General features: G+C 46.3%; 1 non-coding gene across 1 annotated transcript; it reads right to left on the minus strand.

The window, feature by feature from the left end:
• Window positions 1-1,661: 1,661 nt before the first annotated feature.
• TRNAR-UCU (transfer RNA arginine (anticodon UCU)) lies at window positions 1,662-1,733 on the minus strand. The gene has a single exon. It is a non-coding gene; the product is annotated as a tRNA-Arg (tRNA).
• Window positions 1,734-25,644: the final 23,911 nt, after the last annotated feature.

Consider the following 25,644-nt stretch of genomic DNA (forward strand, 5'->3'; position numbering starts at 1 on the left):
GTGTCCCATTCACCTTAATTTGTGCCGTAGGGTTATAATAAATAGTTTTAATCCAGGATAGCATATGTGCTCTCAGACCTATATGAGAGCAAATCGCATACAGGAAGTCCCACGACACACGGTCGAAGGCCTTCTCTGCATCTGTAGATAAGAGCATGCCTTCAAATTGTTCTGTTTGGGCCCTATGTATAAGATTAAGGGCTTTAATCACGTTGTCTTTCGCCTCCCTACCAGGCATAAAACCTACCTGCTCGGGACCTATAAGTTTGTGCAACAATGGGCGCAGTCTGTTCGCTAGTATTTTCGTATAAATTTTTAGGTCCACATTCAATAAAGAAATCGGCCTATAGCTGGCACAATCTAGAGGGTCTTTATTAGGTTTAGGCAATACTGTAACGTGCGCTCTCAGAAAATCTTCTGGTAACGTTTGTGGGTCTCGAAAATGGTTAAATGTCTTAATCATGTATGGAATCAATAATTCCGTAAAGGTTTTATAATAGTGGGCTGTTAAACCGTCCGGTCCAGGGCTTTTCCCCTTTTTTAATTCCTTAATAGCTGCGGTGAGTTCACCTTCAATTATCGGTTCTTCCAGCGACAGCGCTTCCTCCTCAGTAAGTTTGGGGAGTCCGCTGTCAGCCAGAAATTTATTAGTAATCTCTGCTGACGTCCCCCTTAAGTCGCTAGGTTTATGTAGCTGCGGTAAATTATACAAATTGGAGTAATATTCCTGAAATCTTTGCGCGATTTTCGCAGCATCCTGTGTTGTCTGACCAGCACTGGTTTTAATTGCAGCAATATTCGTCGATAATAATGTTTCTTTAAGGGCCTTCGCTAAAAGTTTGCCTGTTTTATCATTGTGTTCATAGAAGAACCCCTTCTTAAAGAAAAGGATCTTCTGTGCTTTAAGGTTCAAAGATGGATGCTTAACATAACCTTTCAATGACATCACAGTAAATTATAAACAGTAACCCTTCCAACGGAGTTCATTCAAAAGAACCAATCACAGATATGTATACATTCAAATAGACTAGCAGTGATGTGTGCAAACGATCAGGTGCAGAGACATAGGTTACACTAGAAAGCTGGCTCTGCACAAAACCACATGCAAATCGATCATCTGCTTTCAATGACGCAAACCATACAAAACCATGGCTCAATGGGCCATAATATTCATATAGTTATGCTATAGTTCCCATGTACACAGACATGTCTGCTTGGAGTCATTAACACAGTTGCCAGGAAGTGGCCAGTCTCCTGGTGAGGCATAAACGAACATCCTTAAAAGAGCAGCCATATCTGCAGTGTCCACAGGAAGGTTTTCACGGCCACTGGACTTCCGTCAATGTCTGTATGTGCGAATACGCTCACATGAGCGCATTACAGCAAAACCAACACTGGGGGACATCTGACAACATACATTTATAGGAATTTCCACAACAACCCCCAGACAGGTACAAGTCTGACCTTCTATTGATAGGGTGATGGGGCAACACGTGAGAGAACATGACACCATTCAACTCAAACCGCGGGCCGCCCTCATCCTAGCCAAGCGCGGTCCTGATCCACAGCACCCCAAGGGCTCTCCCCCTAACCCCAAAAACCCTGAGGGCTCAATGCACCTTGTATAGCGCTTCTCTCTGAGGACTCCAAGTATTAGAGATGGCATTGGCCGGGAATCGAACCCGGGTCAGCTGCTGAGAAGGCAGCTATGCTCACCACTGCACCACCAATGCAAGGACTGTGTGGGTTTCCTCCCACACTACAAAGACCCGTTCTGTCCACTTAAAGCGCCACCAGAAGAAAGCCAAACTTATCCTTAACTACAAAATATAAAAATGTTTTTATGTGTACACACACAAAGAATAAACGCACACCTCCACAACATGTGGGGAGGCGAGACGTAGGCCCGCCTCCATTTGTGGGAGGAGCCTCGCAATTATAAGATGGCCTCGGTTCCTCCCTGCCCTGTCGGATATCTCCGGAGGTTGTCGGAGGTGGGGGCGGTTCTCAGGGTCAAGAGGCTTAGTTCGCCGCGTCATTTCCTGTGCAACGGCATTTTCTAATTCCAGACGTGGAGATTTCAGCGGTGGTGGGCACTTATCTTTTCCCCTGTGGTCCGACGGGGGCAGGTAGTCATGGGAGGGGGGGCTCTTGCGGTCTATACTTTAACTCTTAGCCCTTGTACACACGGTTGGACATTCTGACAACCAATTCCGTTGGATTTTGTCCAACGGATTTTGTCCGAAACTGTTACATACACACGGTCGGACAAAGTTGTCGGAAAATCCGATTGTACATAACGTAATGTTATTTCATTACAACGGGACTATGTTCAGGCTAGTAGCCAATAGCTTTGGTCTAGGAATTTTATCTGAGCATGCGTGGCACTTTGTCCGTCGGAGTAGGCTACACATGATCGGAGTATGTCTAATCAGAATAGTTTGTCGGAAAATATTTCCGGCAAGTTGGAAAATTTGGTCCGACGGATATTCCGACCGAAACAGTCCGATGCATACCACACACAGTCGGAATATCTGACAAAACGATCCGATCGGACACATTCCAACGGAATCTCCGACCGTGTGTACAAGGGCTTAGTGTTTCAATTCGTTTTGTGGGGTGGGGGCTTCTATGGCGGGGGGGCGGTCACAGGTTGGGGGTTTAAAGGGTATGGGCATTTCGAAAAGGGGGGGTGGGGTTGGGGTTGCTCAGCAGGGATTTGGATTTATGAGGGGGGGAGGAGGGGTGGTCTTGCCACTGCCTGTTATTTTGGTCCGGGGGGGGGGGGGTATGTCACTGGTTCGCAACAGCGGTGCTTTCCATAGGGACATCGCTGACTGGGATAGGACATTTCTTGCTGGGATTTTGGTTAGAGGTAGGACGGTGTCATGGTCATGCAGGGGTAACGGCTGGGATGTTTTGTAGTCATTTCTTTCCGGTTTCATTTCATTATTTATTGTTTCATGTTTCCCTGCACAGGGAAGGTGGGGGTGGGTTCTTCTTTTTTCAGTTATACTGCAATGTCATTTATGCTTATGTTTTCCTTCCTTTTCCCTCAGGAACTATTTGGACCTGTTTGTGGGTGTGAGCAGCAATACAAGTTGTACTTATTTTGTCAAACCCGTAGTAATGCCTGTACGGTCAGTTCTGGGTTGGTCATGTCACTGAGGAAGCTCGGTCGGTGGGGAGTCTAGATAGGGCGTACATGCAAGGTTTAGGGGAGGTTTGAGAAGGGGGGGGGGTGTGGGGGGGGGGGGGTGTGCGTTCGGTCCAGATGGTTAGGGGATGTTTTCAGGTTTGGGGGGGGGGGGGTGAAGGGTGCCTCTTACTTTGCTGCGATTATGGTTGGTCATGTTTAGGCTCATTTGTCATCAGGACCTCATTTCTCTCTGGGTATTTTTGTCAATGCGTATACACATGTGTGGGATCAGTTGTATGTTTGCTCTTGTCAGAACTTGGTTTCTGTAGATTCATCGGCGAGTCGCATGGTTATTTGGCTGGTTTCATTTCTTTTGTCCTGTTCAATGTACTGTCAAGTTTGGCACGGTTGCAGGACCTCAGGGGTGTTTTCTTCTTTAGACTTGCAGTCTCAGTTTTTCAGGTATGTTCGGCTTTACTTAGGGGTTCGTCCCCCATGGTGAGAGCTAGGTGTGAGGTCACCAGGTTGGGTCTCGCAACACGGTTTCACTACTGAGGTACTCATTTTCATTTGTATGCTTACAAGGGGAGAAGGTCGGTCCAGGTTATCCAGGATTGCTTAGTGGCAAGTCATTTATTCATTTCACCTTTCTTATTATCCTAGCTGACACGTTTTTCAGGTTCTTGGGGCCCGAGTGTACGTTTTTAATTGCCTCCGGAATCACAGGTGGCTCGGCTCTATCAATTTCATTTCTGACACTTTTCCAGTTTTCCTCTCATTCACAGTTTACGCACGGGAGGGTTGGTACGTTGGTGTCGGGAGGAATGGTCGGTTGGGAATGGGGAGGGTGAGGTCATCATTTCAGGGTATCGGCACTTCTATAGTCTCGGGTTAGGTTTGGCAGGGTGGTTTCCTAATTCACTGTCACTTGTGTCAAATTAGATCATGTCTCAGGCGGCAGATATCCAGGATTCAGAGATCATCCCTCCTTCCCAGGCTGGGGAGTCTGAACATGGCAGCACACCCTCCATGAGGTCTTGGACGGTCCCCAGGTTGATGGCCGTACTTCGTCGTAGCGGTGTCGCTTATCCGGCTTCAGCTCGTAAAGTGGAACTTTTCAGACTTTTATTCCCCAGTGCTTCAAGCGCTACCCCTGAACAAGTTACCTTGCATTCTGTGGGTGCGTCGCTCACATTAATTCACTCCTCCCTTAGTGTGTTGGCTACATCTTTTCAGGAATTACGAGCCAGGGTGGAGGTTTTGGAGTGTCCTCCATGCCCTGCACCAGTGGCACCTGTGGGTCTCGACATGTCAGCAGTCCCGGGGTTACCTCTGGTCTTGCCATCGGCAGCAGGTAATAGTGCTAGTTCATTTTCGGTCACTCCAGCCCATTTTATCCCGGCCAATATTAAGAAAGATATTTTGGAGGGAAAGGACGTTAATTTGGCCTCCCTCTTGATCGCGGCTCATGACATCGCGGACAAGTCATATGCTTGTGGCGACGTGTCGGTGGTAGTCAAGACCAGGGCCCATAGGCTTAGTCGCAAACTTTCCATCCCTGATTTTGTGCTAGCTTTTAGCATCTTCAGGGATGTTGTTTGCTCGGTCAGTCCTCAGAGAAGGGAGGAGCTTGACCTATATTTGTACGCGGTGGTGGAGTTGGGACAGAAGTATGGGGGTTCGACATTTTACGATTATCATCGGTCCTTTTCAGCTAAAGCGGCGGCGGTGTTCGCTCAGCACCAGGTTACAACTGACTGGAGCAAGGTGGATACCGAACTTTTTTGTCGCCATTTTGCTGGGTTGAGGTCCACTGGCCACTTGCCAGTCCTCAGCACATACTACTTACTGATGCCCTCTCACGGGTCCTCCATCAGTCCCGGGCACTTCCAGGGGCCTCTCCGGTGTTTTACCTTCCCCAGGGCTTTCCACGGCTTTTGACAAAATGGGCCGCCCCAATTCAGTTTTTGGGGGAATCACAGGTCTGTAACAATTTCAATCAGGGTTTATGTAATTACAGCCAGTGTCATCTCCTTCATGTCTGTGCCAGCTGCTTTAGGGCACACCCCAAATCATTGTGTTCACTCAAGCAGGGGAAATCTTCCTGACTAAACCGGATCAACAACTTGGTTTTGCAGGCCTTTTTGGAGTTTCATCCGTCTCCCTCTTTACGACAATTCTTGGTGGAGGGTTTCACATGGGGCTTATCACCTTACTGCAGGGCACCTTTGAGTGCAAGAATTTATTGTCCACAGGCACAGACATGGAGGCGGTGGATCGGCTGCTTCAATCGGAGCTGGAGAAGGGGTTCATCATCGGCCCCTTTTCCACACCTCCGTTTCACCAGTGGAGGGTGAACCCTTTGGGGTTGGTCAGGGGGAAATTCTCCAATAAATGAAGGTTAATCTATGACTTGTCTGCGCCTCATTGTTCCGTAGTGCCTAGCTTGAATTCCCTGGTTCCCGCGGAGGAATTTTTATTGAAGTATGCATCAGTGGATTTAGCTATCCAACGCATCATTGGGGCAGGAAGGAATGCTTGGCTGTCTAAAGCAGATATTTCTGATGCTTTTAAGCTCCTTCCTATTCAGCCAGCGCTTTGGCGGTGGCACGGGGTCAAATGGAGGAATTTGTATTATTTTGCCACCAAACTTACTTTTGGGTCTAGAAGTAGTCCTTGGCTTTTTAATGTGTTCTCGGAGGTGCTCAATTGGATTCTCAAGCAGAAGGAGCGTTGTCAGGAGGTTATTCATTACCTGGATGACTACCTTCTGATTGAGTACGGGTCGGGTACCTTCGGATCTTCAGAAGTTTGTAGCTGTTTTTTCCGCTCTCAATGTTCCCTTGGCAAACAAAAAGATGGAGGGCCCGGCTACCACTCTGACCTTTCTGGGTATTGGTCTGGACTCCCAGGCCATGCAGGCCAGCCTGCCGGAGGATAAGTTGGTCAGGATCAGAGAGCGGATGCATGGGTTTCTTATTTCCCAGGCCGCTACTAGGAAGGATTTGCAGTCATTACTGGGCATGTTGAACTTTGCCATGAGGATCATTCCTCAGGGCAGGTCCTTTATTTTCCGGTTGCTGGCTTTGCTACCAATGGCTCCGGACTCGGATTCTAGGGTCAGTTTAGATTCCGCAGCTTTGTCCGATTTACACATGTGGGACAAGTTCCTCCATCACTGGAACGGGATTTCCATGTTTATCCCGGCAGTGTCATTGTCTTCTTTGCAAGTAGTTACTGATGCCGCCACCTCTAAAGGTTATGCAGCCATTTTTGGTACGCATTGGCTGGCGGGAGGAGTGTGGCTTGATTCCCAGGTTCTTTTAGACCTCGGCGTTATTTGAGATTTACCCCATAGTGGCGGCAGCCCAGGTGTGGGGGCATTTATGGACTGGCAATACGGTCACGTGTTTCACGGACAATCAGGCAATTTCGGAGGTCATCAATAAAGGCAGGTCTAGTTCCTTGCTCATCATGTTTTTTTTACGCAGGCTCACTTGGTTGTCAATTTCAGGTTTCACATACACTGCAGGTTTATTAGTGGCGTGCAAAATTCTGCAGCGGATGCTCTGTCCCGGTTTGATTTTTTATCTTTTTTCCGGCAGGTTGACAGGTCTCTGTCCATCAACACCAGGCGGGCTTACCACACAGCTTGGAAAGCTTTCCAGACGTTTCATACCCTGTACCCCAGGTCGGATTGTTTGGACGTGCGGTTCATTTTAGCGTTTGTAGCTTACTGTCATTCTCAGCTCGGGTTATCTCACGGCACAATCAGGGGTTACTTGGCGGGCCTGCAGCATTTTTTCTCTTTACAATATCCCAGTAGACCCTCTGTGTTTGCGGCTCATGCGGTCAAGGCAGTTCTGAGGGGTATTCAGAAGGGTAGCTCGCCGAGCCTCAGCAATAGGCTTCCTATCACTGGGGACATTTTCCGGGCCTTGTCGGTCATGTTATCTAGTTCTCCTTTCGGGGTTTTACCTAGTCTGGTGCTGAAGGCAGCAATTTGGCCTTCTACAGTTTTCTTAGGCCAGGGGAATTTGCTTGTACCGAGCCTGGGCCTCGCACGTTGTCCATTAATCAATTAGTTAGGTATCCTGATAATTTTTTGTTATTTAGAGGTTTGTAAGATGAAACAGATTGGGTCCGACGCAGATGTCAGGTTTTTCAGGATCAATTCTAGTTGGTGCCCGGTCATGGTTTTTGTTCTGTTGTTGCTCCAGTTGGCAGGACAACCCAGGGATGGTCCTCTTTTGCCCTTTAACGGGGCCACGCTCATGGCACCGCTTTTCATCAAATACTGCCGCATGCTTTTGGGGAATTTTGGGCTCAACCCCAAGTCCTTTCTTGGGTCCCTCCTTTAGGATCGGGGCAGCGGCTTCAGGTCAGGGGGTCCTTGTGCATATCATTAAGAGATTGGGTAGATAGAGGTCTTCATGCTATGCCAGGTACGTCCCAGAGCCGGTAACAGATGTCCCAAGCATTTCTTCATTTGACTGATTGATTGGTTCAGGTTGAATAAACTTTGTATTTTCATCTCCCTGCCTGCTGTACTTTTTTGCCCCCTTTTAGGCATACTGACCCCGGAACACCTTCAGATCGCTTTCTTTCAGTATGTGTCATTTCCATTTCATCATTGTTAAGAGTCTCTGAGCACAAACAAACTTATCCTCATCTACAATATATAACAAACAAATAAAGAGGGGTATAGTGGGGGGGGGGGGGGGGGCGTGCCTTGGAGTTCGGTGGGAATGGATGCTGCCTAACTGAGCTCTGCTAGACCACGGCACACGGAGCCCCTTCCAGCCTAATAATACTCGGTGACGGGCAAAAGAGACAGATTGCCTGCTTGCCCACAACAATGCCAATCTTTATCCATGCCTGGCTCCCGCAGCATACTAGACCTTTTCGGTACATAGACTCACAGAACGAGGGAGCAATCCGCTGTCAAGATGGCACAACATAGCGAGGAGGATTCCCCATCAACCTCAGAGGACATGGTAAGAGAACTGGAGCACACTGACCATTCCTTAAGGTTCTCAGATGACAAAAATTGCTGCAGACATAAACACACTTTTTGCCGCCATTACAGATCTAAGAATTGACTTTCTGGCATTATCAGATTGCCTATCCCACACACAGGGCAGACGCTAAGAGGGACAGAGCAGTTGAGAGGCTGACTAATACAGTCACATCCCATGCCACACACTTGAGTCTCATGAACAGGCAACCTGGAGGACCCGAACAACAGGGTCCTCAGGCAGAACATCAGGGTGCTATGCACACAGCCACATCTACTGTGCTCATATAAGAACCCATTTCCGTCTTAATGATATAATGCTTCTTACCTTAACTATCGACCCTCTCATCCAAGTATTCAGTCATCACTAGCATTCCTACATCCTCATCTCCGCTTGGCTGCTTCTAAGCCAGGCCCCTCTGGTTCCCCATTAAAGAGACATCACCAGCATTCTTACGTTCTCCAATAGGTCAGCATGCCTGAGCCCTCTGACCCAAGCGTCTGCTTTTATTTACATATCAACAGCAAGCCACACCCTGGAGGGTTTGCCTCCAACAGCTAAACGCCTCCTTCAAAGCTTGTGACCTCATAGGAGCAACACAGGATGTGAATAACCATATAAGGATTTGACAACACAGGAACCCTTCCAACAGCGTTAGTTAAGCAATACAACACAATACAGAAAGTGGTGGTGTCTTCGCAGACAACCAGACATTTGTTTTCCTTCGAGAGAACCAATCACAGACATATATACATTCAAATAGACTAGCAAACCGACTAAATGCTTTCAATGACGCAAACCATATAAAACCAATGAACGATGACTACAATTCTGCTAATAATCCAGGTATGCATTGTTCTCTGGAACAATGTATATTAACCACTTAAGCCCCGGACCAATTGTCAGCCTAAGGACCAGAGGTCTTTTTACAATTTCGTACTGCACTGCTTTAACTGGTAATTGCGCAGTCATTCAATGTTGTATCCAAATGAAGTTTGAGTTCTTTTCTTCCCACAAATAGAGCTTTATTTTGATGGTATTTGATTGCCTCTGATTTTTATTTTTTGCGATATAAATGGAAAAAGACCGAAAATCTTCTCTTTCTACTTTGTTATAAGAAAAATCGAATAAACTCAATTTTAGTCATACATTTAGGCCAAAATGTATTCAGCCACATGTCTTTAAGTAAAAAAAAAAAAAGTAAATAAGCGTATATTTATTGGTTTGCGCAAAAGTTATAGCGTCTACAAACTAGAGTACATTTTCTGTAATTTACACAGCTTTTAATTTATGACTGCCCATCTCATTTCTTGAGGTGCTAAAATGGCAGGGCAGTACAAACCCCCCCAAATGACCCCATTTTGGAAAGTAGACACCCTAAGGAAATTGCTGAGAGACATGTTGAGCCCATTGAATATTTTTTGTCCCAAGTGATTGAATGACTAAAAAAAAGTTGTCACTAAATGATATATTGCTCACACATACCATGGTTATATATGAAATTGCACCCCAAAATACATTTTGCTGCTTCTCCTGAGTACAGGGATACCACATGTGTGGGACTTTTTGGGAGCCTAGCTGCGTATGGGGCCCCGAAAACCAACCACCTTCAGGATTTCTAAGCGCGCAAATTTTTGATTTCACTTCTCACTACCTATCACAGTTTCGAAGGCCATAAAATGCCAAAATAGCACAAAACTCCCCAAAATTACCCCATTTTGGAAAGAAGACACCCCAAGCTACTTTCTGAGATTCATGGTGACTATTTTACAGCTCTCATTTGTTTTTGAAAATGAAGAAAGTAAAAGAAAAAAAGATTTTTTTTCTTTTTTCAAATTTCAAAACTTTGTGACAAAGCGAGATCTGAAAAATACTCACCATACCTCTCAAACAGCTTGGGGTGTCTACTTTCCAAAATTGGGTCAGCCTTAGAAAGCCTGAAACCGGTGCTTGGTTTTTGGGGTCCTGTACGCGGCTAGGCTCCCAAAAAGTCCCACACATGCAGTATCCCCATACTCAGGAGAAGCAACAGAATGTATTTTGGGGTGTAATTCCACATATGCCCATGGCATGTTTGAGCAATATATCATTTAGTGACAACTTTGTGCAAAAAGTTTCCCAGACAATATTTGCACAGCGATTTTTCAAATGCATTTTTTTTTTGTGAAAAAACACACTTTTTTTTTATTTTAATGCACTAAAACACACTATATTGACAATTTTTTTTGATGAAATAAAAAAGATGATCTTAGGCCAAGTACATGGATACCAAACATGACATGCTTTAAAATTGCGTACAGACCAACATCAAACGTTCCCTCGACTCCTGGTATAATCTGAAACTTACTTGGTGGGGGAGGATGAACGTCATTAAAATGGACATACTGCCCAAGGTTCTGTATCTGTTCCAAACTCTTCCTATACTTCTTCCTCGGACGTTCTTCCTCTCCCTCCGATCTGCGATAATTAAATTTGTATGGCTCCGCCACCCCCCTCGACTGAAACATAGGATCCTATGCGCCCCCAAGCTCCGCGGGGGGACTGGACTACCTGACTTTCAACTATATCACACGGCATCCTTGCTGTCTAGACTGTTAGAATGGTTCCCGAGACCCCTACCCAAACTTACAGTGACTATTGAACAAGATATGGCCCTTAGAGACCTTAGGGCCCTGTTATGGGGACATCATGCCGTGTTCCGCTCACTTCGTGGGGTCTCCCCCCTGACGATCGCAGCTCTGACCAAATGGTACGCCGTCTCCGGTACGACAGGCCTGTCCACGGATCCTGGCCCTCTTTCCTCCCTTTTTGACAACCCACTTCTCCCCACTCTCCTCTCGGCTACCCACATTGGGGCATATCGCAGGGAGGATTGGCCCACAGCTAATCAATTTGTCCACCCCTCCACTGGTCGCTTGCGAGCCCTGGCGACAGCGTCTCCCCTACCGGACCTAGATTGGCTCTCTGAGCGGTCCATCAATCAATTTTGCAACTCACTCTTCCTATCCGGTAAAACTCATAGGACCCTCACCTTATTTGAAGAACTTTGTACTCTACCTCACACACCGAGACACACGTTATCTCTTCTTTACAAAGAACTCCAATCTCATACTTACACCTCACTTCCCACTTACACTGACAAATGGTCCGCTGACGTCGGAACCGAAATCTCCTCATCACAATGGCATACCTCCTTTATCCTCACTCACCAATCCTCTAGATCAGGGTTCACTCAGGAAAAAAACTATAAATTGTTATCACGCTGGTATAGAGCTCCAGTCTCGGTACGCAGAATGTTCCCCGGTTCAACGGATGTGTGCTGGCGGTGCCATGGTGCGACAGGTACGTTCTTTCATGTCTGGTGGGAATGCTCTATGGTTCGCCCTTTTTGGGATAAAGTTTTTGAAACGTATAATGCTATGTATCAAGCTTCCTTATCCCCCTCGCCCTTGGTGGCCTTACTGTCCATTATACCGGGCTCCATCAAACGGCACAAGTCTTGCCTTCTTAGATTCCTCCTCTCTGCTGCCCGTCATAACATCACCCTCTCTTGGAAGACGGATCGGGTCCCGTCGGTGGTTCGCTGGATAGAACTTCTTAACGAGATGATGGTCATGGAGGAGCTGCAGGCGAAGGTGGACGACAGATATGACAAATTTATTGTTTTGTGGTCTATCTGGCGCCATCATTCGGCCTCAGCGGGCTTCCTTAATGGCATTCGATAGGACAATGCCATGTCCTGTATTTTTGCTGTTCACCTGTGATACTCCTTTGGGGTTGCACAGCTAATGGGCCTGTGCCCATACTTCTTTTTGCACACCACCATCCGGCTGGGCCCCCTCTGTCTTCCCTCCCCTCCATGTGGTGATATAGGTTGAATGTCGGGCCACCGACCTGGATCCATACTGACGGCTGCACTACGGCCCAGTGTGATTTCAGTTTTTTGAGGTTCCTGTCATCCTCCTTTCCTCTCCCTCACCTTCCCCTGTCCCTTCCCCCCTCCTCCCCCCCCCTCCCTCCCCTCCACAGGTTGATATTTTTTTTCTTTATTTTCATTTATACTGGTATTAATCAGTCTTGTCATTTACGCAGTTTTTTATGCTTTTACACTTGTACCTCGCTGTTTGTGTATCTTTTGAAATGTACTGCTATTTTGTACTCCTTATTTACACTGACCTTGTGATAATAAAAACTATGTTCAACCTTAAAATTGCGTACAAACGCGCAGTGACGACAAACTACGTACATTTTTAAAAGCCTTTACAGGTTACCACATAAAATTTACAGAGGAGGTCTACTGCTAAAATTACTGTCCTCGATCTGACCTTTGCGGGGATACCTCACATGCATGGTGCAATTGCTGTTTACCTATGACGCTTGCGTTTGCGCAAGAGCAGGGGGGACAGGGGTGCTTTATTTTTATTTTTAAACAGTTCCTTCCATTTTTTTTTTTTTATCCTTTTTATTGTTATCTTAAGGAATGTAAATATCCCCTATGCTAGCAATAGGTAGTGATTGGTACTCTTTTTGAAAAAATTAGGGTCTATTAGACTCTAGATCTTTCCTCTGCCCTCAAAGCATCTGATCACACCGTTCGGTGTGATAAAATGCTTTCCCAATGGTGCTGGGGGGGAGGGGCATTCCCTCCCACTACTTGTAAAAGCAGTCTAGAGGCTAATTAGCCGCTAGGATTGTTTTTACATGAAAGCCGATCACTAGCTGAAAAGAATGATACCAAGATGATACCTAAACCAGCAGGCATCATTCTGGTATAACCATTCAAAGTTCAGAAAAATACCAGTACGTTTCCTGGTCCTTGTTGGACATATATTGTAATCTTTTCATGCAGCCTGTTGGCTGAATGAAAAAAAAATTAATCGGTGGGTATGCCCACCATTAGAATACCTCCCTTCATCCACCCACTTCTAATGATGGGCATACATGCACCATTTATATATGCCGAAGCATGGGGGCATCCTACCGCAAAAAAGTTACGCCACATACACACGGTCTAACTTTTCCACTGGCAAGCCCACCGTCGGAATTTTGACCGTATGTACGTGGCATTAGGAGCAAAATTGCTCCTCCGCCCCTGCTGCCCCCATGCTTTGGCATATATGCTCTTTTTTTTTTTTTTTTTTAACTGTGTTGGTGAAATCACCTCCTACAGCACTGGAGTCATGGCTTTATGTATCGTGGGAGCAAACGCTGTTGCTGCCAAGATAAATAAATTTGCGCTGCAGCTGAATGGAGCACCTGAAAACAAAAAATGGTTAACAATAAAACACAGTAAAAAGTAAAGTATAAAAAAAAAAAAAAAATTACATACCTGAAAAGAAAGCATGATAAAACATAATAAAATATTGCAGAATAGAATACAGTAAAAAAGAGCAACAATAGAGAGAGATAGAGAACAATAAAATGGCAACTATTTTTGGTTTTTATATTTTTTTGTGTTTTTTTTTTACTTTTTTTTGTAACTGCAACAACTGTAACAGTTTGGGAGACCCTGTGTAAGTGTGTCCTAGCCTGTGAAAGGCTGTACCCTATGCTAAAACTTCACTAGTATGTTGTAGCGTTCAAAACATTCACCGATGCAAAGACCAGTATTGCCAGGACAGCTTGGACAATAATAATGGGTGTCACGCCTATATCCGCGCTTGGTACAGACACGACATCTTTGGGGGGCTCGTTGGGTAGGGGTACTCAAGAACATACAGAAAATGCCTCTCATGCAGCCGGCTTACTGCATTTGGTTGGGAATGGTGAGGTGCAGAACCGTCTGGATACAGAAGGTCTGTGACAATCTCTTTCTGGAATAAAAGAAAGGATAAAGTCCCGCCTGAAGCTCTGTATAGCACATGAGCGTTCAGCAAAGCCAGTTGAAATAAGTAAACAGACATTTTCTTGTACCAGCGTCTGGCCTTACGGGCAACTAGATACGGTGCCAACTGGTCATTGAGGTCCACCCCTCCCATATTTTGGTTACATTCGTGGACACAGAGGGGTTTCTCCACAACACCAGTCGCAGTAAGAATTTGGACTGTTGTGTCTGCATGAAGGGAGGCAAGAACGAAAACATTCTTATTATCCTTCGACTTCATAGTGAGCAAATTATTACACCGAAAGCAGGCTCTTTCCCCCAGCCTAAGACGGGAATCTATAAGCCCCTGGGGAAAACCACACAACCAGCCAAGCTGAAACAGAACCAGAATTGACAATAATGGCAGTCTGAGCAATTCTGGTTCTGTTTCAGCTTGGCTGGTTGTGTGGTTTTCCCCTTGGCCTAGGGATGGCTCCCTATTATTCGGCCAAGGTTGGAACAAGCTGGGTGTATTGAGTGCCTCTTTGCCCGGAAACAGTCAGTGGGTGTGGTCTGCCTGCTGCGCATTCTGGGAGAGGGTACTTATGGGACAGACAGGGGGAGTTCTGACCTGATGGCCCTCCTGGCCTAAGGTGTGTTGCTTCTGCTAAATTGTCTCAGGGTCGTCAGTGTCCTGTGCTGTCTTGCCTGCGGGAAGAAGTCGAACGACTGGAAGATCTAGGGGAGGATTTTTCAGGAAAGGACCGAGCAACAAGGGCGGAGCCTCTAGAAAAGCCTGGAGACTCAGTTGGAGGATGTATCCCGGGTCACCTACCACACAGTACCATAGGTTCGGAAGAAGGGGACTGGTACTATGTGCTCAAGCCTTGACATTGCAAAAAAGTCGCTAATTACCCAATCCTGTGGCAAAGCATTGTGTAATGGTTATACCAAATATTAAAGTCTGTGGCAGAGACTATGACCGAGCATCGCATTGGCTGCTAGGTCAGTGAGAGAGGCCTATCCGGTGGTTGCTGAATTCAGTTGTGGAGCTGTTGCCCTCTGGATCAAAGAAAGTATTCCTTATCTGGAGTTCAGAGGTACCTGAGTTCCCCTAAACCCTCCATCCCTTTATTGCATGTGTCTTTCTTTAAAAAAGCATTGGAAAAAGAGACTATGGGGCTGATTTACGAACGGTTTGCGCCATGAGTTGTGGCACACGCCGATGCACACAGGCCGTTTTCATATTCACAAAACATTTGCGCCTCTAACACATTCCCCATTCCCCATTTTACTATGATAAATGTTAACCGAAGGATGAAGGAAATAAGAAGGAAGAAGACCCAAAGAAGATGAAAGAAGAAGACTTTATTACAGGAATTGTCAAAAACTGGCTCTTGTCATTTTTAACACTTTTGATACTTTTTTGGGTGAAATGGTAGGGGTACTTTTGTACCTCCTTACCATTTCACACCGGGGGGGGGGCGGGATCTGGGGCTCCCGTTGTTAAAGGGGGCTTCCAGATTCCGATAAGCCCCCCGCCCACAGACTCCCACAACCACCGGCCAGGGTTGTGGGGATGAGGCCCTTGTCGTTATCAACATGGGGACAAGGTGCTTTGGGGGGCTACCCCAAAGCACCCTCCCAATGTTGAAGGCATGTGGCCTGATACGGTTCAGGAGGGGGGGCACTCTCTCGTCCCCCCTCTTTTCCTGTGGCCCGCCAGGTTGCATGCTCGGATAAGGGTCTGGTATGGATTTTGAGGGGGACCCCACGCTATTTTTTTTGCAGCGGGGTTCCCTTTAATATCTATACCAGACCTGAAGGGCCTGGTATGCTCTTGGAGGGGAACCCATGCCGTTTTTTTATTTAAAATGAAAGTCGCCTGGCCTGGGGGTGACTTAAAGTCATGTTGTAAGTCGCCCCAAGTCGTGTTGTAAGTCGCCCCAAGTCGCGCTGTGAGTCATACTCAAGTCGTGTCCAAGTGGCCTCCCAAAGTCGTCCTGGAAGTCGTGTTGCCCCTGTGTGAATGGACTGTTAATGAATACGGCATGCGCTATTATCAATGTCATATTATTATCGCGTGCGCGGCATATTATCTGTTGTGCTTATGCGTGCACCGATTCACACGCTCAATTAATAATTTATCAGGTGCACAAATTAAGGTATGAACCGGTGCAGCGCATTTACCTTAGTAAATTACCCCCTTTGTGTCGGAGCTAAAATCTGTGGAAAGAAGTCTTTAATGGGACCCCTATGATGGATATGGTGGAACAGTGAAGGAACGGTAAGCCCAATCAAATACCAGCAGCTCCTTCGGGGGTCAGTGCTACATATATATATAGATATATATATATATATATATATATATATATATATATATATATATATATATACTCATTTAAACAAGGATTGCCGTACTTAAAATTTATGTGGTCCAAAATAGACAGAGATTACATGTTATGATCCAAATAGCTAGCTTTCGGGCAAAGTACAGAACGCCCTTCCTCAGGCCAGAACATAATGATGATGCTCTAGCCAAAGGCGTTCTGTACTTTGCTATGTACTCTGCACTTATGAGTACACACACAAAAAAAAATAAAAAATAATAAAGTACAATACAAGTATACAGGTTCAATTTATATAGGGGAGAGAGAGGGAGAGAGCAGACGAAGAGAGCGCGCAGAGAATGAGAGAAAGAGAGAAAAAAGAGGGGGGGGGGTGAGAAATAGAACAGAAAAGAAAAGAGAGAAGAGAGAGAGAATTTGTATAAAATAAATATGTTTTCCAAACCAACAACAGAAAAAAATTACAATCAATATTTACACAGCTAATAGAGAAACAATATAACATATGAAATAAGAACACATGAATAATTCTGAATAAAAGAGAGACAAAGTGAGAGAGAACCGAAAAGAGACAGAGGGAGATCAAGAGAGGGAGATAGAGATAGAAGAGAGACCACAGAGAGAGAGAGAACAGAAAAGAGAGCAGAGCAAGAAGAGAGAGAGAATATGTATAAAATAAATATGTTTGCCAAACCAACAACAGAAAAAAATGACAGTCAATATTTAAATCGGTAATAGAAAAACAATACAATGTATAAAATAAGAACACATGAATAATTTTGAATAAAATAGACACAGGCAGAGAGGGGGGAGGGGGGGGGGAAGAGAGAGAGGGAGAGAGAGAGAGAGAGGGAGAACGAACAGAGAGAGGAGAGAGAGAGAGAGGGGGAGAGAGAGGGAATGAGAGAGAGAGAGAGAGAGAGAGAGAGAGAGAGAGAGGGAGAACGAACAGAGAACAGAGTGAGAGAGGTAGAGAGAGAGGGGGGAGAGAGAGAGGGAGAGAGAGGGAGTGAGAGAGAGAGAGGGGGAGAGAGAGGGAGAGGGAGAGAGAGAAGGAGGGAGAACGAACAGAGTGAGAGAGGGAGAGAGAGAGAGAGGTCGGCGAGAGAGCTAGAGAAAAGAGAACATAAAAGAGAGAGAGATAATTTGTATAAAATAAATATGTTTTCCAAACCAGCAACAGAATAAAATTACAATCGATATTTACATAGATAATAGAAAAGCAATTCAATGTATAAAATAAGAATACCTAAATAATTCTGAATGAAAGAGAGAGAAAGAGGAAAATGTTATACTTACCTGACAGTAATTTTCCTTTCCTGATTTAAAGCATGACAGCATATTCGTATGGGTAGGCTCTGCCCCCTGCCCTATTCCAGGACCGGTTATACTATATAAGTAAGTCTCCTCCTTGCAGGCAGAATTCTCGTAATCTATTATACATATCTTTGTTTATGTAGTTCCCTCCAATACCGAACAGCCAAATAGCACTGTTGTTAAGGCCTTGGGGTCCGCCTTATAGTGGCTTAAGAACGTATTGAAGGTTACCCAAGTTGCGGCTCTGCAGATCAGTTCAGGGGTAACCCCCCCGGAATTCAGCCCATGATGCCGCCATCCCCTGGGTGGAGTGAGCCCTTAGCTCCGCTGGGGGTTCCAGACCCTTTGCGATATAAGCTCTCTGTATGACCTTGATTAGCCATGATGCTAGTGTCCTTGTGGACACTGCCAGCTCTTTTCTGCTTCCTTCAGGAGTGACGGACAGCTTTTCAGTTTTTCTAAAGGAGGCATCATCTCTATGTGTATTTTTAAGGTGGACCCGACGTCCCGACTGTGCGGTGCTTCTGATGCTTCCTTCTGGAATGTTCTGAGTACTATTTCCTGATTTGGATGAAAGGGTTTATTGATTTTAGGCCTGTATTGTGGAAGGGTCCACAATACTACTCTGTCTGTAAGGTGGTAGCAGTATGGTGGTTTGTAGCCTAAGGCTTGTATATCTGACACCCTCCTTCCTGAGGTAATTGTCATGAGGAATACCGCTTTTGAGGAGACGTTCCATAATTATGTAGTCTGCCCTCCCCGAAGGGAGCTTGTGACAGTAAGTCCAACACTATTTGAAGGTCCCACGGTAGAACATATGATCGTTCTGTAAGACAAATTCTTGCACATGCCTTCAAGAATTGATGGGTTAGACACCGACAGGCCCACTTAACCCCCATTAGCGCTATCATGGTTGAAATTTGCACCCTCAGTGTGCTCACACTAAAGCCTTTATCCAGGCCGGTTTGTAGAAAGTTCAGTACTTGTGGTTCCTGTGGCGCTCTGGGATCAAATTCAAATCAACTTCCTAGGCTTCGGCGAAGGATTTGAACTTCTCCCAGACCCTCAAATAGGTCTGATTATTGATGGGCACTTCCAATACTGTTTTCACCACTGCCGCCGAATACCCTGCTTCTTCTAATCTTCTCCTTTCAGCTTCCAGGCTGCTAACTGTAGTACTCCTGGGTCTGCATGTACCACTTGACCCTGCTGTAGGAAATCCAGTATGCCCGGAAGTGGCATTGGTGGTTCCACCGTTAAGGATTACAGTGACGGGAACCATGGTCTGTGTGGCTGGAATTATTGTTATCACCTGGGTGTGTTCTTATTCTGTTGAGTAGCCTGAAGATTAGCACAACAGGAAAGGGAAAGGGAAAGACATATGAAAGTCTGCACTCCCATCTGGCATTGAGAACATATATTGCTTCCACTTCCTGGAACCTCACTCCGGACAGAAATTGTCTGAATTTCCTATTGACTGCAGTTGCTATTAAGTCCAGGTCTGGGTACCCCCACTGCTTGCATATCCAGTGGAAGACTGACTGGTTCAGGGACCACTCTTTGGGGTCTAGGGATTTCTGACTCAGGGTGTCCACGACAAAATTCTGAGGCTGGAATGTAGACCGCTGAGAGGTGGGTTAGATTCCGTTGCGCCTAATCCATTATCGGTGTTACCTCGGTCAGTAGCGACCGACTTTGCATTCCGCCTTGTCTTCTTACATAAGTGACTGATGCTCTGTTGTCCTTCTGGATGACTATGTTTGCCCCCTGAGTCTGCATGTGAAATGCTTTCAATGCACAGAAGGCTGCCCTCAGCTCTATCACATTGGAGACCTCCTTTTGCCTGTGGCCCCATCTGCCCTGGGCTAGGAGACCATTGTAATATGCGCCCCACTCGGATGCTAAGGCATCCGATGCGATCACTTATAGTGGCTCTGATACTAGCTGATGTCACTTGCGGAGATTTGTCAGATTTCTCCACCACACAAGGGACTGTCTCATTTCTGGGGTTAGTAAAATTTTTTTGTCGGACTGACTGTCTTCGCTATTGGTTAAGGAAGCCTTTCTGGAACACCCTCATCCTCCAATGGGATTGTGTCAGAAAGTGTCCCCAGGAGACTGAGGCAACATGATTCTGAAAGATAAGTCATTTTCAGCGTTTCTTCTATCTTGATTTTGAGGGGTTGCCATTTTCTCCTTCTGAAGTTTTATCGTGTTTCTGTAGGTGTAGACTCTGTGTAGGTTCTAACTGACTCTTTTCCCAATTGTTGAGCCAGCTCAACTCTTGTAATGTGTTGATCAGCATTTGTCGATGGTCTAACAAGACCTGCAGACTTCTAGCTACCAGCAGGATGTCGTCCAAGTAGTGAAAGGCTTGTAAGCAAACAATGGCTATTACTGGTAGTAGACTTTTGGAAAAAGTTCTGGGTGAGGTGGACAGGCCAAATGGTAGGCACACGCACTGGAAGTGTTGGTCTGACACTGCAAACCACAGATATTTGAGTAAATGCAGATGCACCGGGACGTGCAAATATGCATCTTTCAGATCGAGTGACAACATCCAGTAACCCCTTCTGAGGGCCTGCATTATTTATTGTAAGGATTCCATTCTGAAGCTCTGGACAGAGATTGTCTTGTTCAAGCTTCTTAGACCTAGGACTGGTCTTAAGTTGCCAGTTTTTTTCTGACTCAAGAAAAGTGGCAAATAGAAGCCTTGCATTTTCTCTTGTGTTGGTACTGGTTCTATCGCGCCCTTCTGTAGTAGCATTCGTATGTACTTGAATATTACCTGTATCTTCTGCTGGTCGCCTGGTAACCATGTGGGAGAAAATGGGGGATTATTGGAAGGGATAGAAATCTCCAACGATGTCCTGACTGGATCACGTCTGTGACCCAGGGGTCTTTGACTTGCCCCGTCCAGACATGGGTGTATCTGCGTAGCCTGGCACCTACTGCCCCTATCTGGATGGAGAAATTCTTAAAAGGGTTTCTACTGTTGTGCAGGAGCTGTCCCTGCTTTTGGCATATGCATCACTGTTGTTTGGGGTGCTCTTCTGCTTCTTCTGTACTCTCCGAGAGGCCTAAAGGGTCTGAAATCTCTTTATCTTTGTTTTGGTACTGCTTCTTTTCTGGATAGCGTCTCTGCTTTGGTTTCACGTCTTGTGGGAGCATACCTGATTTGCCCCCCCCCCCCCATGACTTTTGACATTGCTGATTCCATTTTATTCCCAAACAAGGTAGTTCTGTCGAATGGGATATAGCACCCATTAATCTTTGACGAGGTGTCCGCCGTCCATGGCTTGAGCTCTCTTTGCCATTACAGATGATTGCATGGCCCTTGCTGAGCAGCGCAAAGAGTCGATCGTTGCTTCACCCACAAAGTTACCTGAGTGTTTGATATTGTTGAGTAGTTTGAGGGCTGTTGCTGTGTCTGCACCTGACTGCAAATCTGCCTCTATTTTTTCTGCCCATGCGCTAATGGCCTTGGCCAGAGATGTAAGCTCCAACACTGGTCTACATGTGTTGCCTGCTGCTGTGTAGGCTCTTTTCATGTCTGCATCCATTATTCTATCTAGAGGATCCTTAAAGGACACTCCATCATCCATGGGTAGTGTTACATGGCGGGCAAGTCTCATGACTGCCACATCCACTAGAGGCGGTGTCTCTAATGAGTGCATGTCCCCTGTCTTGAAAAGGTATATTTTGTTAAATCTGTTGAACTGTGACACCATTCTTACCACCTTCTCCTATTCCTCTTGAATTACATCTTTCACCTCTTATTTAAGGGGAGAAGAGAGGGGACAACAGAGAGAATGAGAGAGGGATATAGAAAGAGGGAGAGAGAGAGAGAGAGAGAGAAAGAAAGAAAGAAAGAAAGAAAGAAAGAAAGAAAGAAAGAAAGAAAGAAAGAAAGAAAGAGAGGATGAACAAGAGAGAAAGAGAGGAGAGGGGGAGAGAGAGAGAGAGAGAGAGAGAGAGAAAAAAAAACAGAAATGAAAAGAGAGAGAATTTGTATAAAATAAATATGTTTTTTAAACCAACAACAGAAAAAAAAACTACAATCAATATTTACATAGATACTAGAAAAACAATACAATATATAAAATCAGAATACATCATTAATACTGAAAAAGAGAAAAGGAGAAAGAGACAGAGAGAAGATACAATAAACACATATCATTTTTTTCTTACCCTAAAAAAAAAAATACATTTATTAAAAAAAAAATCGAGATGTATATTGATAATATTTCAAGTTACATTTATTTCATGTTTTTCGAGATTTTCTTTTAAATCTTTTAAATCTCAAATCCACTTAGCTCTTCAATCTATAGGATCAAAATAATAAAACATGCATTAAATAGGAATATAATATAAGACAAAGCAGAAAAGAAGGATAATAACACAAAATAAAAATAGAGCTGAAGATTTTTAAGGCACGAAACAAGACATTACATGCAGTTTTCTTATTAAAAGGTGTAGTGTAGAGAGGACCTCACCAATGCAGTGGGGGAAACTTGATACAGAATCTTGTGAGAGGAGAGAGGGGGAGGCGGGGAGGAGGAGGTGGTGGATAGAGGTGAGAGGAGAGAGGAGGAGGAGATGGATATAGATGAGAGGATAGAGGAGAAGGAGGAGGTGGATAGAGGTGAGCAGAGAGAGGAGAAGGAGGAGGTGGATAGAGGTGAGAGGAGAAAAGAGGAGAAGGAGGTGGATAGAGGAGAGTGGAGAGAGGAAGGAGGAGAAGGAGGAGGAGAAGGAAAAGGCGGTGGATAGAGGTGAGAAAAGAGAGGAGAAGGAGGAGGAGGAGGTGGATAGATGTGAGAGGAGAGAGGAGAAGGCTGAGAAGGAGGTGGATAGAGGTGAGAGGAGGAAGGAGAAGGAGGTGGATAGAGGTGAGAGGAGAGACAAGAAGGTGGAGGAGGAGGTGGATAGAGGTGAGAGGAGGAAGGAGAAGGAGGTGGATAGAGGAGAGAGGAGGAGGAGCAGTAAGTGGATAGAGGTAAGAGGAGAGAGGAGGAGGAGGTGGATGGACATGGTAGGAGAGAGGAGGGAGAAGAAGGAGGAGGGGGAAGAGGTGAATATAGGTGTCAGGTCTGGCTTAGCCCTTCCTCCTCTGGGCTGGCCGCTCAGCTGTCGGCTAATTGACAGCTCTCTTCTCTTTCCACAGTTACCAGCTCTTCCCGATGAAGAGCTGCCTTTGTGTTGGTCACATCACTAGGAACCATCTCCTGCTGTTTGTTTCAAGACTGGCTTGCTGACATCCCTCCTGGCTTCTTATCCTGCTTGTAGCTGCTCTCCTTGGATCCCTGACTTCAGGCCTGGCTGATTACCGGATCTGGCAGTGGTTAATGAACTTTGGACTGGCTGACTACCCAATCTGGCTACTGGACTCTAGCTATGGTTGACTACGCTTTTTCTATTTAGCTTTTTATTTTTATTAATAAAGAAGTGTGATTTAAATGTACTTCTGGCTCAGTCTGATTCAGGGTTTCTGACAGTACACGAAGGCCATGAATTCAGAAGATACAGTCAATCCATTTGTTGGTAATATTTTTTCCAGATTGGATGAGCAAGATCACCGCATGGATCAGTTTGCCTTGGCGTTACGAACACTCCTGAATCGCACGGCTCACCTGGAATCCCCCACGGTGGCTGCTCCGGTACAACCTGAGTCGCAGGCCGTCCCTGCTGCTGCCTCAGTCTCTGTGTAGGCACCCGCCTCGAGTATTACCTCTATAAGAGGTATGTCTGGTTCTGCTCCACTTCCCCAGCGATTTGGGGGCAATCCAGTTCAATGCAGAGGGTTTCTCAATCAGGTTGAGATTAGGGCTGCAACTAACGATTATTTTCATAATCGATTAATCGGCCGATTATTTTTTCGATTAATCGGATAAAAAAAAGGGGGGGGGAATATATATACGCGCACGCGCGCACACACACACACGCACACGCGCACACACGCACACGCGCACACACACACACACGTGTCCCCCCCAGTATAGATGACACATTCCTCCCCTCTCACATGGTGTCACTGCCCCACCTCCTCTCAGTGCTCCCCTCCCCCCCTCCGGTGTCTCGGGTTTTCTCACCCCTTCATGGTGACAGCGGCTCCTCCTCGGTGTGCCGGGGTGGTGTGGGGCGGAGTCTCAGTCCGGACCCGCCATACGTGACTCGGCCGACTCCTCCAAATGGAGCGAAGGGCACCCCGAAGCCGGGAGATGGATGCACGCATGTGCAGAGCCCAACCTCCAATCACAGCAGCGCTGGAAAGCGGGGATGTGCGGGGACAGAAGAGGACGGGGGATGTGTGGGGACAGAATAAGAGGACGGGGGATGTGCGGGGACAGAAGAAGAGGACGGGGGATGTGCGGGGACAGAAGAAGAGGACTGGGGGGATGTGCGGGGACAGAAGAAGAGGACGGGGGGATGTGCGGGGACAGAAGAAGAGGACGGGGGATGTGCGGGGACAGAAGAAGAGGACGGGGGATGTGCGGGGACAGAAGAAGAGGACGGGGGATGTGCGGGGACAGAAGAAGAGGACGGGGGATGTGCGGGGACAGAAGAAGTCAGGACTTTTTAGGAAAGTTGGAGGGAAGATGTGAAGTCTCTGAGGGCTGAACTTTATTCAATCTGCTACTTGACAAGGCAGGCTGTATGGAAAGGGTTAATGTTAGAGTAATCCCCCTCCCCCTATACACAGACCCCAGCAATGTGAGGACTGAGGAACTCATCCTGCACTGTACAATAACGCTGACAGACAGCAGGGAGAACCTACCGGTAGTCCAGCCACGGGGGATGTGCGGGGACAGAAGAACTCCGTGACTCCTCCAGAATTCATTCACTTGGGCTGACAGGCTGAACGCCGCGCTGGGGGTGACATCAGCGCGCAGCTCGCTGCCGCCGGGTGTACCAAGATGGCCACCAGCTCCGAAGCTAGGCCGAAGCCGCGGTCTTTCCTAAGGCCGCGGCCCGCTCTGCGGATCACATGGTGCGGACCAACTAATCGATAATGAAAATCGTTGACAACGATTTTCATTATCGATTATTATCGATAATATCGATTAATCGTTTCAGCCCTAGTTGAGATATACTTCGAAATGCTGCCCCAGGCATTTCCCACGGACAGAAGCAAAGTAGGTTTCGTGATATCTTTGCTTTCTGAGAGAGCCTTTGCTTTCTGAGAGAGCCTTGGCCTGGGCTAACCCTCTATGGGAGATGCAAAAACCTGTTGTCTTGAGTTACCCTCAGTTTGTGGCCTCCTTTAAAAGGGTATTTGACGTTCCCGCACGCTCCGATTCTGCTGCCAAGTACCTCATGTCCATCAAACAGAGTACGGGAACTGTTGCCGACTACGCCATTGAATTCCGTACTCTGGCAGCAGAGGTTGCTTGGAACAATGAGGCCCTCGTGGCTGCTTTTTCTCATGGTCTCTCAGATTCCATCAAGGATGAGATAGCGGCCCGAGATATACCCACTGAGCTGGAGAGCTTGATCTTGTTTGCCATCCTCATTGACTCCAGATTCAGAGAAACACTTTCTCTTAAGGAGCGCTTGCAGAAGTCTCCTGTACGTTTGACTACAAGCTTTGTAGTCTCACCCATGCCTCCCTCACCTCCCATGGTACCGAGTTGGTCAGTAAAGATGAACCCATGCACCTGGGCTTACCACATCTCTCTGCGGATGAGAGAGCCTTTAGGAGGAGGGAGAGATTGTGCCTTTATTGTGGCCAACCAGGTCACTTTTTGAAGTCTTGTCCTACCCGTCCAGGGAACACCCGAACCTTGAGGTCTATTCATATCGAGCGCGCTCACAGAGACGTTATGATATTTGGAGCAGCACTTTGAGCTGTTCATACAGAGACTGTATGTGTTGATTCACTTTATGATGTTGCACAGTGCACATGATTGATATACCAACAGAAGTGTAATAACAACTATGGGTGTACTGTATGTATTCTGTACTGTGTACACTACCAGAAAAGAAGTAGCAACTGCACTAGGCATGCACAGTACTGTG

Source organism: Lithobates pipiens, unplaced genomic scaffold (genome assembly GCF_037356315.1).
Source record: "Lithobates pipiens isolate NorthernLeopardFrog02 unplaced genomic scaffold, aLitPip1_a1.2 Scaffold_1, whole genome shotgun sequence".
Taxonomy (NCBI): Eukaryota; Metazoa; Chordata; class Amphibia; order Anura; family Ranidae; genus Lithobates; species Lithobates pipiens.